Genomic DNA, 17,715 nt, shown 5'->3' on the forward strand with positions numbered 1-17,715 from the left:
GGCGAGGGGGAAGACCAAGGGCAGGATTTGCCCAGGGACTGGTTTCCACCCACAGCGGCTGCTCGGGCAGGGCGTATTTCAGATCGCCTTTCCCCAAGCATCACGTTGCCTGCATCCACCCCCAAGCTGCATCTCTGTTTGTGATCTGCTCAGAGCCCAGGGGAGCATCCAGAGCTTAACCCCGGTGCCGCACTCGATCGTCCCCACCCGTGATGGGGAAGGCAGGGGTGCGGACAGGGCTGCAGTGCAAATAAATAACCAGTGATCACAAAGGGGAGGACCGGCCTTGCAACCCCATGCAGCTGAATCGCCCATTGCCGCATGGCAATGGACACCAGAAGCGAGGGGCTCTCCCCCTCCTCAGGATGGATTCGGTTTGCATTTCTCTGTGTGTGTGTGTGTGTGTGTGTGTGTGTGTGTGATTGCCATGACAACCCTAAAACATTTATCAGAGATAATTGGCGAGGGGCCGGATCCTGATCTACTCTGGGCGCAACACTGTGGCAGGTTGCCTTCTGCCCAACTGCTCCTCTTGTCTTTGAAACCTGCATCTTCTGAGCATCGCCATCCCGGTGCAGCTGGGCTGGAAACTGCAAGCAGAGGCCGAGGATGCCGTCCCCGACACCCTCCTGTCCCCAGGAGGTGCTGGGAGGGCCAGGGCAGGGCTCCTGAGGGAGAGGGATGCTCTTTCCATTTGATTCACTGGCTTAATATGAGGGGCTTAATATGCCCATGGCAATCGAGCTGCATCACCATGGTGGGAAGGAGAATCCATTTCCAACACTTTATTATTTTTGTTAATAATAATTTAAAAAATTGACTTAAAATGGTGGTGCTGACCTTGGCACAAAGCGTGTGCTGGGACTCAGCACCAGTTGGGGTAAATGGGATTTTTGGATTCATCTCAAGTCATTAACTCCTCCCAGCCAGCCATTAATCCCCAGGAAATGCCCTGTGACTTGGATCATTGCTGCTTAATTAATACAAGCTCCCATCCCTGGGAGCCTGGGGCCAAATCCTGAAGTCATTCTGTGCAAAGCTTCCCCTTGGCTGCAGGAGCTGCTCCCCAAGCCCGCGGTGGCTGTGGTGCCAGCAAGAGCTGAGCTGATGCTGAGGGATGCGGGTGCTGCGGGATGCGGGTGCTGCGGGATGTGGGTGCTGCAGGTGCTGGTGGGGCCAGAGGAAAATTACCCACAGACTGGAGCCAGGGATAACATTTTGTTGTGGGTTTGTACAACCCCAAGCACCACGCCATGGCCAGGACAACCTCTCTGAGGCACGAGCACGGCCCTGAGCAGTGCAATATACTATCCTAATAACGCAAAGACGTACGGTAAGCCTTCACACACGCTCGTGTTCCCTCCATCCCCAGCAAGGGATACACTTGTTTCTTCCCCTCTCTCTTCCAATAGCTCTCATGCAATTAGCTTTATCCCCCTTAACTTGTCAAAAATAGAAAATGCAACACCTCCTCGTCCCCGCTCCCCCCTGCCCTGGTCTTTTGTGATCCCTCTTCTTAAAAGAGAAATAAAACCCCATTCATCACAATAATGATTTTTATTTCCAAGCATTGCCGGTGATTTATGGACCTGTTTCCTGAAGCCACTTTCTCCTGCAGCAGAAACAGATGAATGTTTTTAGGGGTGGGCTGGGGGTGCCAGTGGGGGAATGGGGACGGGCAGGAGGGAGACACGGAGACACCGTGGGCGAGCACGTGCCAGCAAGTCCCACGGCAGCACGAGTTGGGAAAAAGGCTTAAAATAAAAGACGTGGTCTGATAGGAAAGGGAGGTGTCACCCATCCAACAGCCTGGAACAAGCCCCTGGTGCCACGTGGATGCAGAAGCATCATGGGGCAGCCTGCGCCATCCTGACCTTGCCCTGCGGCACACGGCGCGGGCTGGGCAGCATTGCCCGACCCTGCTGGCATGTGAGGCCGTGGTGACAAACGAGCCTGTAAAAACCTGAGTGATGCTGGGCCATAAATCCCCCCCATGAATCCGGGTAGGAGCCGTGCAGAGCGTGCCGAGGAAGGTCACGCTGCCTGGCATTTCCCACCACGGTGATTACCAGTGGGCAGAGGTGATGTGGGGCTTAAATATCAGCAGGATTTTGGTCAGGGAGCGATCACGGTGCTGGGCAGCTGGGCAAAATCCCACCGACCCCATCCTGCAGGTAGTGCCACCGCCGGTCCTCAGCTCCCCAGGCCACTGGAAGCCTTTTGAGAAGACCCTTTACCAGCCCCATTGCAGATGCCTCCAAACCCAGACCCTTCACAGAATCACTACTTGCTTTGCAAATTTAGGCTGCCTGTATATTTATTTTTGCCTGCATTTATTTGCCTGCATCTCTTTTTTTTTTTTCCTTCTGTTTGTCTGAAGTTATGGCTCAATTTCAGGAGTTAAAGAAAACTCAGTTTATAAATAGTTTGCTCAAAGCACCGCTTTCCAGAAATGACAGAAGTCAGCTCCCAGCGAGCACCGTTTCCCCAGGGGAGGGTCGCCTCAAGGGGAGGGGGGATTTTCATCTTTCCCACATCATCTCCACAAACAACATCTAACCTTCCTGAGAAAGCTGGTGGGAGTATTTTAGGCGGCTCCTCCCTGGTGCTGGTATCGCAGCCAGGACATTTCCCTGCTTGGAGAGTGATGGTGCAGCTGCGGTGGTTGGGGACAGCCCGACCAGAGCAGCACTGTCCCCACTCCGCACAGGTCACATCGCCCTGCTTCGATGCCCCCAAGCCGCCATGTGATGCTGACACTGAGAAAGAGATGGTGAAAGGAGGAAATTTGGGGGGAATTGTCACTGTTGGAGTGTCTCTGCCTCTCCTCCCAGCGTGGTGCTCCTCCTGAGTCCGAGCCGGTCATACGAGAGCTGGGCTGCTGCTCTTGTCACCCCTTTTAAGGCTGTCAGTGTTGTCCCTGGAGCTGCCCGCGCTGCAGGGCTGGGACCAGCTCCAGGAGGAGGGCAGCTGCATGCCCACCGCTCCGGCTGAGCCGGGGAGCCAGCCGGCGTTAACATGCAAAGCTGTCCCCAGTGAGACTCCCTCCGTACCCCTGGGCAAAGCCTCCCCTTAGTCCAGCGAGACTAAACCCCCTGCAGATGCTGCAGGAGAGCGGGCTGGGGTGGAGAAGCCCGGCTTGCTGCCGCTTGCATCCCAAGCCGGTCTCTTGCAGAGGGAGAGAAGTGATGCAGCCAGATACGAACCGTCAAAGAAGACAGTTTCTTCCAGGACAGGGTTTTTGGGTAGCCTTTGGAAATGAACATCTCGAGCCAGACTATCTCATGACACCATGTGCTGCCTCCTGAAGCCATCCTGAAGGATTTGGCACCAGGAGGTTGGGATCCAGCCCCGCTGCCTCCACTGAGCGTGCAGCCATGGTCGCCCAGCTCCTGGAGCCCTTAGGAACAAGCCAGGGGAGGCACGGCTGCTCTTACCCTATTTTATTTCTTTCCCCCTTCATGGGCTAAAAAACAGGTGTATCATTCTTAAATTACTGGGAGGTGGGGTTGCGGAAAAGTCACATCATTTGGAACGGGTTTTAAGGACACGAGTCATCAGGGCCGTGCGGAGTTGATGAGAAACATATAGCATTTTGTCAAAGAAGAATTTATGTCAGAATGACTAACGGGAGCAATAACGAGTGCTTGGGATGAATCATTTAGCAGAAGCAGGACAGAGGCCATTGCTAATGGGAGGAACCTATAGCCGAGATTTTGGGAAGAACAGGTTCATCGCGAAATCTGATTGACACTGGAGAAAGCCAGGCAGATCCAGACAGCCCGATGCTCTGCCAGCCTCTCAGCCGCTATCCCGGCATGCCAGGACACCGGCACGGCTTGTACAGCCCAATTTTCCTTCTGACCCCTTTTCCCTTGCTCAGACATACTGAATTTCTGGGGGCCAGGCTGGCGTTTCTCTGGGCTGAGGACCCCAGAGGTATCGAGAGAGCAGTGGCAGCGATGGGCAGATGCTGACGTTGGGCTCTTGGAGCTGTTTTTATGTGAGCCAGTGAGGTGGCCTCAATTTGACTTCTTCACTTTTTTTTTTTGGATGCTGTTAATGGGCATGCCTGCACCAGCAAACCACCCAACGAATTCACGGATCAAGGATACGTCCTAAAAAACTGAGGGTCAACAAACCGAGAGCTCTTTGTAGCTCTGCGAGGTGCCTTGGAGCAAGTCCTTCCCTGGGTGATCATCCCATCGCTTTGACGGTGCGTGGAGAGCCAGCGCTGCAGGATGGGGACTGTCATCCCCATGTGCATCCAGAGCCTTACCCTGCGCGGACCTTGATTTGTCGGGACCTCTGGTCCCTACAGTGATGCGGGAAATAGCACTGCCGATAGCCAGGACCACTACTTTCCAAGCAGCAGAGATGGCTGCCTGGCATCCTACGGGGACCTGACCCCTCCCGGGCAGCCCTTGGTGCACGCTTGCCTCCGGTTGAGCAAAGGATGCTGCAGGATGAGCGGGACCCAAAAGACCCTGGATCCGAACATCTCTCCCTCCCTCTGCAAAGTGTCAGACCACGGCTCCGCTGGCGGCTCTCAGCCGATTTCCCGGCCCAAAAGGCAGCACCTGATGCCTGTCTCTCCTCGGTCAGGGTTTCACCGCAGCCCCAGCTCCTGGCATCCTGAGGCTTCATGGGGACTTTCAGCTTTTAAACCACATTTCTGGCTCTCTGGACCCTGAAGCAAGCAAGCCAGGAAACTCTCACACACCAGCTGGGCAATAAAACCCCTTAAACACCCGTATTTCAAGGTGCCGAACGCACGAGAGCCGGCGGTGGGCAGCCGGCAGTGGCAGGGCGTGCTCCCATGGCACAGCAGGACGGCTCCCAGCACCTCTCGCACGACCATCCCGCGCAGCAATTAAATACACAAATATTTGCTGCAATCTGTTTTCTATCTCTGCGTTCCTCCTGGGCTCAGCTCACCCCTCCCGGCCCGAGGAACGCCGGCATCTGCTCCTGCTTAAAGCACACTTCTGCTAACTCGCTGGCTTGTTCCAAAAAGGATGAGATGGGGGAAAGACAGCACTCGGCTTTGCTGGCTTTTGTTTTTTGTTGGGTTTTTTTGTTGTTTTGTTTCTTTTTTTTAAAGGAGGGTTCGTTACTTCTCCCTCTTTCTTTCTGTTCCTGCTCAGTATGGAAAGTTTTGCTTCAGCTTGCCCTTGTGACTGGAAAAAGAGCCAGTTCATCGCAGCAGAACAAGGGGGCTGTTTCTTTCTTTTTTTATTCCAGAGTTCTTAGGAAAGCGTTTTTTCAGGGAGGCTGCCGGGGAAAAGCAGGAGCGAGGTCTCTGGGGAAACACCCGGCAACAACCTGGGCTCAAGAAATGATGAGGACCAAGAAGTGGTGGGGTTTCAGATCAGCAGGTTTGGGGGGTACATGGGAGAGAGAAGAGCCTGGGAAAGGGGGACAGGACTGCCGCGGTGGGGAGCAGCATCCCAGTGGCCACGGCAGAACCATTGCCCTCCCCAGCAAAAACCTGCGCTGGTGTTTGGGGCCGGGGCTGGCACCAGGGATGCTCTGCCAGGCAGGGGCCTGGGTCAGTCCCCGGAGCTCAGGTCCTGCGCCAAAATGCCAGGAGGCGATTGTGGGTGTCCCCGGGTGTTTGCTCATGCATGGACATGCATGCACGAGGGTGACGGGAGGGCTCAGGGCAGGGAAGGCGACAGGATTTGCCCCAGGTCGCAGCGTGGACTGTGTCGGAGCTGAAGCAGATGCTCCGTCTGCTGAGACCTGGCCCAACGTTTTAACCCCAGCTCCATGTTTCTTCCTCTAGATTTCCCAGGGTGGTTTGGGAAAGGCAACATGCCGTGGTCTTTCTGCTCCCCCAGATTCCTCCCTTGCCTCCACCCTCGGGGCTGCAGGCAGGGCCATCTGTCTGCAGGCAGCTCTGACGAAACCCGGGGAGAGGCGAGCTTTGCATCAGGACCAAACTGCTGTGCTTTCAGCATCTCACTTCATGCTGACAGAGGGGTGTTAAGGGAGAAGGCAGAGCCGCTGTGTCCTCCCCCACCTCCCCTGAGCCCTTTGGGACGAGGCAGGGATTTCCATCTCCAGGACGAGATCGCAGCCCTTCCCAGGACAGCCGGGGTCTGTGGCCAGCTTCCCGCTGCAGGCACAGATGCTCCTGCCCCAGGTGCCTGCGCTTGCGGAGTCAGAGACTGTTGTGACGGCAGGAGCTGGCACAAGCTGTTATACGGGGACCCCGGGGATGGTGACACATCTGCGTCATGGATGACAACACTGAATGGCCTCAGCATCACTGCTCAGACCCTCCCCGCCGCCAGAAAACACCCCAGGGTGTACCAGAGGCCACTTGAGCCTTGACAGGCTGCCAGCGCTTCCCCTCGCTCTGCGAAGGCAGGAGGAAGGGGAAAAACAGGGAGCACAACGGGACGCTTGTAAAACCCTGGGTTTTGTCCATAATAGACTCTGCCCCTTCTTCCAGCTGCATCCCAAGTGCTGAGCATCTTTGCTCCACTCCAGGGTTTATCCTCCAACATCAGGCTCCCCTCCGCGCCCCTGAGGGTAGGGATGCATCAACCCTCCTCCCCCAGCTGTAGGAGACCCGTCTTGCTGTGGGTGCACGGAGCAAGACAGTGCTTTTCCAGCGAGGAGGCAGAAAGCCAGCCTGCTGCAATTATCAAATCCGACAGCTATCGCTGAAAAGCAGCAGAAGGACGCAGCAGAGCCTGCCAGGGCTCTGCTCAATGAACCAGCCCGTCGCTCCGAGCGGGATGTGTTTGTGCCCACTCCTCTTCCTTCCCCCTGCAGCCACTTTAGCATCAAAGGGATTTCCCTGCGCGGGGCAGGGTGACGATCTGCTCTCGTGCTGTGCACTCTGAGCATCGCTGGCACAGCTCCCTGTAAAGCATTTGTTAGCACTCGAGTCGGAGCAGCAGGAGGAAGGGGGTGGCACAGGGAGCTGAAATAGCTCCTGGCTCTTCCCTGCATCCCTCCACCCTCCTCAAACCTTCCTCAGCTGGGAACTGGATATCCCACTGCCAACCCATCACAGCCTCTCAAACAGATGCATTTATGGGCTTGTTATAATTTCAGGTTTCTATTTGATTGCAAGGGAGGCATCAGACCCAAAGCCACTGAAGTCCACGTGGACACCAAAACCCAACCCTAGGTCAGCTACAAAGGGCCCAGCCCCGTCCGCACATGCTTGCAGGCGCCGAGTGCCACCAGGCTCGGCAAGGAGGTGATGCCCTCTTCCCCGTGCCCCTAGGCTTTGCTGTAAATCCCTGCACCACTTCAGGACCCAGCCCAAACACCTCTGAGCCTGGCTGCTGGCTTTGATTCCCTTTTTTCTTGAAAAAAGAAAAGCTCGGAGCACACTTGGAGGCTGAAGAAGTTTGCAAACAACCCAGCCACATTCTCCGAATCCTTCAGCTCTAGAGAGGCATTGAAACATTTGATTAAAGAGTTGCATTGAGATCTGCAAGCAGACATAATACAGAGAAAAGCAGGTCAGATTTTGGCAGCTCACCAACACAGCCACCATTTTGTTAAGTTGAGTCAAGCCGTTAACGCAACTTCCAGCAGGAACCCAACATGTTTGGGGGCTCCCAGACCCACCTCCACCCCCCGTCTTCCCAAACCCAAGCCCCTCTTGTTCCTGGAAAGGCTTGTGCAGGGGAGGATGGGGCTGCTTTGGGAGAGTTCTTTGGGTCCAGAACCAAACCAGAGATTTCTCCGGATCCTCCTGCATCCCTGCAGCTCCAGCTGGATCCCACTGCAAATTCAGGGAGCCCTTGCTCTGCTCCAGCATCTCTCCCAGCCGGGTGCAGCCCACAGACTCAGCCCCCACCTCCTCTCTGGGAAAACTAAAATCTGGAATTAAGTTATTAGTTTGATTAATACTTAGGGGGCAGAGAAGTGTGCAAAAATCTATGGAGATGCCAGTTTAATAAACAAGTTGCTCTTGGCTCCAGCAAGGCTCCCAAAGAAAATCACCGCGGTGCCGGTGCTCTCGGCGTGCCCTGGGCTGCATTTCCAACCTGCAATTGCAATGGCTCGGATAAGACGCAGAGTCGTACGGATGGAGGTGGTCCCTATCTGAGATGTCACCCCATGCCTCATTGAAGGGAATTATTGCTGGATCAGTGCGACAACAAGATCTTCCAGTGGTTGGGCCACAAAGCATCGCCCATCAGTATGGGAGAAATGCTTGCAGTGGACCAGACCATCCACCAGCATCCTCTCCCTGACCGAGACCAGTAAAAATGCTGCAGAATTAGGGTAAATGAGAGAAAAACAGCACAAAAATGAGTTATTCTGCCCTCACGTAGGGTCCCCTGCCAGCCCTTAATATTTGGTGCTTGTAGGTGAAGCAATTTCCACACCAGGAAGGAATTGCTGGTATTAACCATCCTGCAGCGGGATGAAAAACCATCATCGAAAAGAAAGGAAAAAGGACATTGTTTGAAAATCCAGACCCCAGGCTGGAACGAGTTAATCCTAGTCTGTCGCCAAGATCCTCCCCAACCATTTCAGCAGGATTTCAGCCCCCTTTCAAAAGGGGATTTTGCAATACATTTACTTACATTGCAAAATGAAAAGTAATTTGGAGCTGAGAAATGGATTATGCTCTGCCGAGAAAGTGTTCAACTGGGGTCTTTTGACAATTTGGAAAGCTTTCCTTTTTCTTCTAAAAAACATGTTGAAACAGAAATCTGTTGAAGCCGATGTTTTTCTATAAACACGCCAGCTTTCAACAAACCTCCATTTTTCGAGCAAAAACAATTTGTCTAAAAATTACCAACTGGTTCTGCCTGGGACTGGTCTCATTCCTATGGCACACAGTCAGATATTGCCCCCAAAGCGTGCACGGCCCCCCAAGCCCCATCACTGGAGGCATTTCCATGGCCATGGACTGCAGCAGGGCTTGGCCGGCAGCTTTTTGGGTGTCGGAGGTGGGTTTTTTGCAGTCAGAGGGGACCAAGCAGCCACCATGGGCAGGGAGCATCACTCCAGCTTCTCGGGGAAGTCCCAGCAGAGAAGCAATAGCATCCCTCCTGCGAAGAGTGCGCCCAGCCCCGTGGCTGCTCCAGTCCCCCATCCCCGCAGCTGCTACTCTATTTTGGGTTTATTTAAGGAAAAATTCTATAGTTTTCACCTGAAAAGTGGTTGGCATCATTTAATACTCCCAGCTGCTGGGACTCTCTCATCTGTGACTGTGAAAGCTGATCAAAGCGCAGCGGAGAGCCGCAGCGGCGGAGCCACGGATCGATGGGGCCACAATTACATATTGATTTTTATTTTTTTCCTAGGCAGCTGCTTTAATGCCAGTGGCGTTTCCCTCCCTCCCGGCCCTCACCACACTCGATCTCTGCAAGACAAATGGGCAGGATGGGTCAGAGCAGGAATTTCCCCTGCTTGATAATCTCAGTCTTTAAATTTTCTTTAAGCTTTGGGGCAGGATAAGCAATTCCTCCAGCTGCACCGAGCCCTGGCCCCTCTCCCATGCTGGGGACGCCAATCACATGCATTTCCAAAGACCCAATAATTAACGGTGCAAAGCCAGGTTTCCAAGCTGGGGCACGCAAGGCGTTACAGCAGCTAGAAGCGGGGGCTCTGCCGATGCTGGGGACAGCAAATAGAGACAGAGCCATGGTCCCTGCCCCTCACGGGGAGGATGCTGTGGCTCCAGCTGATCAAAGCAGATTCATGGCATTACCATATTAGCAGCCCTGCACTCTCTCCCCCATTTGTTACCCTAATGGGGATTATTACAGTTATTATGGTCTCAGCAGCCAATGCTTATTGATTCTGACACTGCAGCGGTTTTAATCGGGGATCTGAAACATGCTATTATTGGCACCAAAGGGTCATCAACGTGCAAACAGAGCCACGATGACAAGGACAAAAATAAACCCCCGGCAGAAGGCGATGCCGGGCGACAGGGAGCTCAATGGCAGGGGGAGAGCCAAGCGTCCCCAAAGCAGGGTGCTGGCGGTGACGTCGGGGAGAGGCAGCGGAGCGGCGGGCGCCTGGGAGTAAGGTTTGCTCGGGAGCAAGTTGCAAACCACGGAGCACCTGAGCGGCTGATTTTCACACCTCACACGCGCGCAGGCGCAGCCGGCCGCCTCCGAGCCGCCGTTCGCCTCTCTCCCCCCAAACCCGGTGAGTCACCGAGAGGTTCTTATGCAATTGTGGGGAAAAGCTCTAATTGCAGAGATAATGCCACAGGAGTGACACATGCCAGCACCGAGGGCTGTGGTGTTCGATTAGAAATTACCCACATCATACATATTTATAGAGCCTGCCTCTGATTCAACCCCTTCCAGCACAGAGCCGAGAGCCATCGGCCCTTTCCAATGTCCCCCCCCTCCTTCAAAAAGCAGCAACCTCCTCCCCGTGGCATGCACGCACTGGGTCCCTTTCATGGAAATCACCTGCTCTCTGCTTAAAGTAGCTCTGGCAGCAAATGCAAAATAAATATACTTAAAACACAAATAAACAGAGATGCAGAAGGCGCTGCAGCAGTAAGTCACTGGCCCTTCCCGCGCTCCCACTGCTGGTCTTCATTAGCAATACAGCATGCACGGGGCAGGCTGCATCGATCCGCTCAGCGATCATTAATTCATAAGCACAACCATTGGGTTTTTGCGCATGTCCTCATGCAAGTTTTATCAGCGGAGCCACGTGAGCGCCCGCCAGGTCCGGGCATCGCCGCGCACGGTGCCAGCAGCGGCGTGCGGAGCAGCCGGCCCGGGGAAGGGCAAACCCAGCTCCGCCACCCTGGGCTTCCTCCCAGCCTAATTAGCCTCTTGGCAAAGCCACCTAATGACCTGTTGGAGACCAGGCTCCCTCTGCTTCTCCTTCACCCACTTACCTAAGAGATGTCCTGCTGCAGCCCTGTCCATCCATCCGAGGCATCCCTCTGTCCCCAGCCACCAGCACGTGTGTCCTCTGTCTCTTCAGCAGACGCAAGGCAGACTGGATCCAGGCAGGAGGTTCGCAGGGAAGTGGAATATTTTGTGTTTGAGCAGACAAAAGAGCATTTAAGACGCTGAGTGGGACCCTGACCCAAGTCACCCCACCCCTGCTCTGCAGCTCCCACCGCTCCCCTCCCATGGAGGATCCCAGTATCCCCAAACCCCCGTGCATGGCTCTCCATCCCTGTGCTGAACCACGGTTCACTGTGGGTGACCTCCTGGTTGGGGGGAAACTGAGGCCACAGAGGTGTGTGAGGGACTGGCCTCCTCTCCCATGGCTCACTGAGTCTGCAGGAGATGCCCCTTTCACTCTGTGCCTCAGTTTCCCTCACCTATGGAGACCTCATCCCCTCTTTGACATAAGCACTCAGAGCTGGGGGCGAGAGGGACCAGGGCCAGCAGCCGCAGGTTTGGGTGTGTGACCAGCCCACTTCAGAGCCCTTTTAGGATCCGATTCTCCTTTCACTAATGAGGGGGTAAATCAGAATAATTTGTTGATGGAGCTGGAGGAAACTCCCATGAGAGAAAAGCCCACCCCCGGGGCTCTTCCCCCCATGAGCCCCAGGGCTGCTCCACACCACTGCGGGCAGAGCAATCGCTTTTCCAAATGCTTCTGCCTTCTACAGTCGAACTCCCTGTGCCATCGTGGCCGTTACTTCCCCCTCCGCAGACAGAGGCTCTGGGAGGCGACGGGTCCCTGGTCCTCACAGGAGGGACTGTCTGGCATCGCCCGGGGAGCCGCTTGAGATGCAGAGCCCATCCCTGCTCTCGCCGGGGTCATTTTTTTTTTTCTTTCCGCTTGGCTGGCCCGTGCAGATGCTCGTCACCCACTCCAACCGCAGAGCCTGTCTGCTGCGAGTCCCCGGGGGGAAGGCGAGGGGGTGCAGCCCGGCTGCTTTGCCTGGAGCTGGTGGTCCATCCTGGTGGGACTTGGGTGGGGATAGAGCTGTCCGCTGCAGCCCTGCACTGGGGGAAACTGTCCCTGGTGCCCCCCCCATCACCTGGGTGACACTGGGAGGGCAGAGCTGGCATGGGGCAGCCCTGGCCATGCTGGGGAGGGGGCAAGCACAGAGACAGCCGGACAGCACAGAAAGGTGGAGGAGAGAGCGCAGGCAATCCATTTGCGATGTGCATCGATTCCTAATGCGCCCGGTAGCCTGCCTGGCTCTTCGGGGAAGCATTAGGAGACGATGCTTAGAAAAGCTATCCACGGCCCACTGCAGTAAAACCCTCGATTACCTCACCGCCACAGCACGGAGCCCGGGGGGACGGGGAGAGCAGGCGCAGGGCTGGACATCCCCAGCGGCCAGCATCCCTCCAACCTCCGGCCACGTGTCACCCATCCCAGGGATGGACACGGAGGGAACAAAAGTCAAGGTCCTGGCCACACGCAGGGGCTCTCCCCATGGGTCCCCGCTACCCAAGGGGGTGCTGCCCTCTCTCTGCAAGGGTAAAGACATCCTGGGAAGCAGTGACCCAAATCCCCCCCTACCCTCGTCTGCCTGCCTCCTCCTCCCTGCCTGGGTGCAAATGGGGTTGCAGAAAGCAATGTCTGACGGCCCCTACCCAGCAGCCATGGAAAAAGGCAGCGAAAGGGCAGCTCCTGGGCTAGGATGGCAGCGAGCCCCAAAGCCTTGCAGGCAAGCGCATCCCCATGGGCAGGGCTGGCCAGCTCTTCAAAGAGCCCAGCGGTGCTGCACAATGGCTTTGGCTCTTAAGCAGAGAGGCGAGGGAAAGCAAAACCTCTCCATCCAGCTGAAAGCACCAGGGGAGCGACAGGTAGGTAGAAATAATTACTCAAATTGGAATTTGGGGTAATTATGTTCTGCGTTCCCACAATTTGCCCTGTGGGGAAGCCTTTTCACAACCCCCAATAAAACAGATTTATCATCGGCTGAACACCAGGTCCTTTCCCTGTAATCTTCAAACTCAAACACATATTTCTCTGATCATAAATTAGCAATACTTGCACTTGCTCTCTCAAAGCTGTTTCTCTCTTCCCCCTCTCCAGGTTTTCCACATCCTACAGAAACGGAAGATCCAGGCTCTGGCTGGTTATTTTAAAAGATGGCAATCAATCAGGCATGCCAAGCTTGGCTCTCCTCCTCCTGCTTGGGGTCCACAGCGCACCAACACACTGGCTGCTGCTGTGCCAAGCTCTTCCTTAGGGGTGCCTCACCCCTAAACCAACATGTGGCCACCCAATTCATGCTTGAAAGAGTTTGGCTTCAGGTCAAGTAAAAAAAAAATAAAATCTAAAGCCAGGAATGGGGAAGCCCTGAGCTGGGGAATGAATCCCCGGTGGGCGAGACCTGCATGCCCAGCAGGACACTGGTCCTTGTCCCAACAGCCCTGGAAAAGCCTGGCTGGCAGCATGGAAGAGCCATGCTTATTGGCATTTTTCTCAATTTCATAATTTCTCCCCGGTCAGACGGCTAGGTGTGCTCAGCCGGCGGATGGGAGATGGTGCAGGAACAGAGAGTCACCTTGGAAATGATGCTGGAGAAACTCTTCCCTCTGCAGCAACAGGCCAGGACTGCTCGGGGGGAGGATCCAAGTGCCCTGAGGCTGGGAGCAGGATCGGGGTGGAAATGCCCCCCATTTTGGGGAGACATGAAGCAGCTTTCACACACCCCCTCCAAGGGGGTGACACTGTCACTCCTGGCTGCAACAGGGACATCAGCTCACATGCCACAGGCTCGAGCATCCTCCAGACCAACCACACCTCCCTGGGAGAGGTGCTTCCAGCAGAGACTCCCCCCTTCTCAGCTCCATCACCCCCAGCCTCCCCATAGCTGCCCCCCCCCCCCCCCCCCCAAAAAAAAAAACCCAACCCAACAGGCCCTTCTGAGCTCTTCCCTCCACAGGAATTGGGTTAAGCCGGGGGGCCCCCCTCCCAGAGGACACATGCCTCCTGTCGCAGAGCCTTTCCCAGGCGTCAGGGCTCCTGTTGACAAGACCTAACGCAACGTTGCTAATAATAGCTGTATCTTGGTTGCATCTCCCATCCTGGAGCAGCTCATGGCAAGGAGTCCTGGAGCCGCTTGCTCCGGAGCCGGGTGGAAAAGGAAAGCTGGGAAAGCCCCGGAGCGCTGCAGGCACCCCCGGCCCTTAGGAGACCCACAGTGTGCTGCAGGGAGGGGGCTGATTTTCTACAGATTATTTTTATGCTAAACATTCCCAATTTGGGCGGAGGGGGATGTGAAGAGGGAAAGAATGTGTTTTCTTCTTTCTCTTCCTTTTGCTGTGTTTTTCCCCTCCTTTTTCCAGTGGTGAAGTGGAAAATGGGGAGAGGAAAAGCCCAAGCAGGTTCCCCCCCCCCCCCCCATTTCCATTGTTGAGTTTCCCTGAAGCGGCCCGGGCAGCTGTCCGCACCCCGGTGATAATTCATGAACAGCGCTTTCATCTCCAGAGCCCTTGCAGCTCCCATCTAATGAATCCCAGCACTGGGATCCTTCAGAAAAAAAGGGGAGATCTGGAAACCGAGCAGCAACACAGCTCTCCCCGGGTGGCTGCTATTAATTACTCCATTAGTGTTAGGGATGTACAACCTCTCGGACCCCAAGGCACCGATCGGGATTTCTCCAGATGAGATTCTATATAAATATAGGCAGGAAAATGAGTTTCTGGTCAGTCTGGGGGAGCCTGGTGCTAGTCCAGCTGCCTGGGTTGGGACGCGTTGAACCCAGGCAAAGTCCTGCCCCGATGCCGGGCGGTGGGAGCTCGCCGAGGGCTTCGGCAGGGCTGCGCGAGCGCTCCAGCCACGAGCTGCACAAACAGCCGCCCTAAACGATTGCATGCTAAGCACAAATTGGTGCCTTGAGCCAACAGCCAGTTAAGTGCTATAAATAAAGCTGTTATCATCCGTGCCTCGCTCACTGAGCAAGCTGGGCCACAGTGCTTCCTCCCCAGCAGCGTTTAAGGGTGATTTCTAGCCCGGAGGAGGCCAGGAGCTTGTCAGCAACCACAGTTCAGTGGCCTTCTTCCATCCTGCCATTGATTTTACCCTTGGCCAATAAATCCACTGGTTGCCTGCCGTGGGCACGGGTGGGGGACAGAGCTGGCAGACACGGCCACTGTCCCAGACAGGGAGACCTGTGTTATCTCTGTGGCCTCTTCCCAGCTTGCCTGGGTCCCAGGAGGGCTAAGGAGGTCCCATCCTCCTCCTCCTGCTGCTGCTCTGATTCCTGTTTCAGGTCCCTGACCCCAGCCACCACTGCTCTGCTCCTGACCTGGCTTCCCCAACCCTGCAGTAAGCTGCCTATGCTGCCCCAGCTGAGAAGCTGCAAAAGGACGGAAAAAGATGGCTCTGTCCCCAGACGGTGGCCAAGGGACATGGCCCAGCGTGGCACAGGTTGCTCCTGGTCATGCTGGTGGGAGGAGAGCAGCGAAGAAATCTGGGTGAGGAGGGGGGAGCAGGAAGAGCGATGGGCATGGTGATGGGAGAGGAGCTCATTTCCCACTGCAGGAAAGGAAGCTCAAGCAGAAGAGGACGGAGGCAGCTCACGGGCAGGTGTAGCAGCATGCTGAGTCCCTGCAAGGATGCCACATGCTGTCCCAGCTCCTCCTAAATCAACCCAAGGGAAGGAACGTGCTCATGTCACGCTCCCCAGGGGACAGAGGCAGAGGAGGGAGAAGGTTGCTGCTCTCCGGGGCTTAAAGATTTTCCTGTCTCTGTTTTGGTGCCGGTTAATGACGCATGGCCGGGGCTGGGAGCAGAGCATGGAGGGGGAGGGCAGGATGGAGGAAGAGGGGGGCCCATATGGAGATGCTTCTCCCAGAGAGCAGCAAGATGCTGAGCTGGCGTGAGATTGGGAGCTCACCGAGACGTTGGCTGTTAGAGCCAAGCAATCAATATGTGAAAATCCAGCCCAGGCGAGGAAGGTGACCTTGAGCGGCAGAGAGAAGGAGGGAGGAGAGCTGCATGAATTACACACGGAGATGCTCTTTGGGTGAGGGAGGAGGGATGGAGGGGAGCGAGAGGGACAGGCAGGATGCGAGCCCTCTGCCCGGCTGCTGCAGAGCCTGCTGTGTGCCCAGGGAGAGGGCAGCCACAGATCCAGCCAGAGAGGGCAAGGGGAGGGAGGTTAGTGCCTGGAGTTAGTCTGCTCCTCCCTGTCCATCCCTGCACACCCTGTACTGGGGGACACAGCTCCCTGCACATCTCTAAAGCAAAACAGTCCAGGAGCAGCCGCCTGTCTCACCCATCCCCTCCAACTGGGACTGCTCCCCAGTGCTCCCCCTGCCCCACATTGTTTAACTGTCTCCAGCAACGGGGCTGCCACCGTTTCCCATCAGAGACTACTTTGAAGCCCTGCAGCTCCTGCTGTTACTCAGCAAACGCTCCCGAGATCAGAGCGACGCTTTGCCTTTGCACGGCTCCAGCTCACGGCTTCTAACGTGGACCCTGCGCTAATTCCTCTCTCCGGCTGCTCGGCTCCCTTCCCTGCTGCCGCCTGGCCCTGCGTGCCTGCAGCGTGTCTGCTCCTCTGCTGTCTGCTGGCCCCGTTAGCTGGGCTCAGGCGGTGCCCGTGGCTGGCAGAAGCAGCACGTGTACCTCAGCAGAGATGCACAGTCTCTTACATGCATATATGCATGGGACAGGCTGTGCAATCCTATAAAGCCTCCGCCACAGAAATGGCTTAACATGCAGGCGGGTCCCCGAGGGCCGGTGGTGACCCTGTCCCCTCGGGAGCAGCGTAAGCCGAGGCATCAGCTGGGTAGAGCTGCAGACATCAGGGGATGGAGAGGAGCCGGGACTCCCAGCTGCCCAGCCACAGCCTAAGGGCCATGGGGCAGCAAGGGTGACAGAGGGGGTGGCCAGGTCTCAGACACGCTACCAAGCCAGGCTGAACCGGGGCAGGACTGTCCTGCTGGCAGGAGGGCTCAGGAGAGCCCCTCTAACGCCCGCTGCCACCTCCAGCCCTGGGGAAGGCTCTGTGCCTCCACGCTGCTCCAGGACAGGACCCATCCAGCCACGCTGGGGTGCTCAGGGAGAGCCTGGGGGCTGGCCGCCCCACGGAGGGGATCAGGCACTTCAGCAGGGTGGGAAAGGGCCGTGGGGCCAGCAGCAGAAGGGGGCTGCTGTTCCCTGCACCATGCTGCAAAGACAGGCGCTGGTTTCTTTCTCCCACCATGGCAGCAGCAAGGACACGGGAGCACATTTAATAACTGCACCAGCAGAACAGTGGGGCTGAGCCCCCAGCAGCCCCCTCCCAAAGACAGCACCAGCCTGGCCCCCTCCAGGGCTTTGGGGAAAGGGAAGACCTGCTGCCCCAGCCCGCTCCCTCCTCCCTAGGGGTCTGAGGGGACCTGAGAGCCACACAAGACAAGACAGCACTGCTGAATCTCAACTCTCCCCCAGCAAAGCCCCCCCCAAGCCACCCCATTGCTCTTAGAAAAGTTTGGTTTCTGCAAAGCCAGCAGCCCCATCTCCCCCAGAGACATCCCTCCACCTACCTTGCTCGCCTCCCCCACGAAGCAAACCCTTCTTTCCCCTCTGCAGCTCCTTTTAATCCTTCCTCTGCCAACACCGAGCACCTGGGCTATTCCCCAGCTGAGTGGGCATGCCCGTGAGACGATAAAACCACCCCAGAAGGGAGGTAAACAGCAGAGAGTGAGTTTGCAGTCCGAAGTTGAGGTCAGGCATTTCCAAACACTCTGCCTTGCCATCTAGTGGGATGAACGCGAAGGGCCGGGGCTTGCCGTTGGGAAAAGTTGGCCAACTCCATCCCGCTGGAGCCGAGCCTGGCTCGTA

The 17,715-nt window shown here is 56.2% G+C and overlaps 1 long non-coding RNA gene across 1 annotated transcript; it reads right to left on the reverse strand.

Annotated features, from left to right (window-relative positions):
* Nucleotides 1–7,654: 7,654 nt before the first annotated feature.
* On the reverse strand, nt 7,655–17,463 carry LOC127026310 (uncharacterized). Its single transcript, XR_007767736.1, has 3 exons — nt 17,418–17,463; nt 10,856–10,959; nt 7,655–8,018 (listed from the first exon to the last, which is right to left on the reverse strand). It is a non-coding gene; the product is annotated as an uncharacterized LOC127026310 (long non-coding RNA).
* Nucleotides 17,464–17,715: the final 252 nt, after the last annotated feature.

Source organism: Gymnogyps californianus, chromosome 27 (genome assembly GCF_018139145.2).
Source record: "Gymnogyps californianus isolate 813 chromosome 27, ASM1813914v2, whole genome shotgun sequence".
In the NCBI taxonomy this organism is placed as follows: domain Eukaryota; kingdom Metazoa; phylum Chordata; class Aves; order Accipitriformes; family Cathartidae; genus Gymnogyps; species Gymnogyps californianus.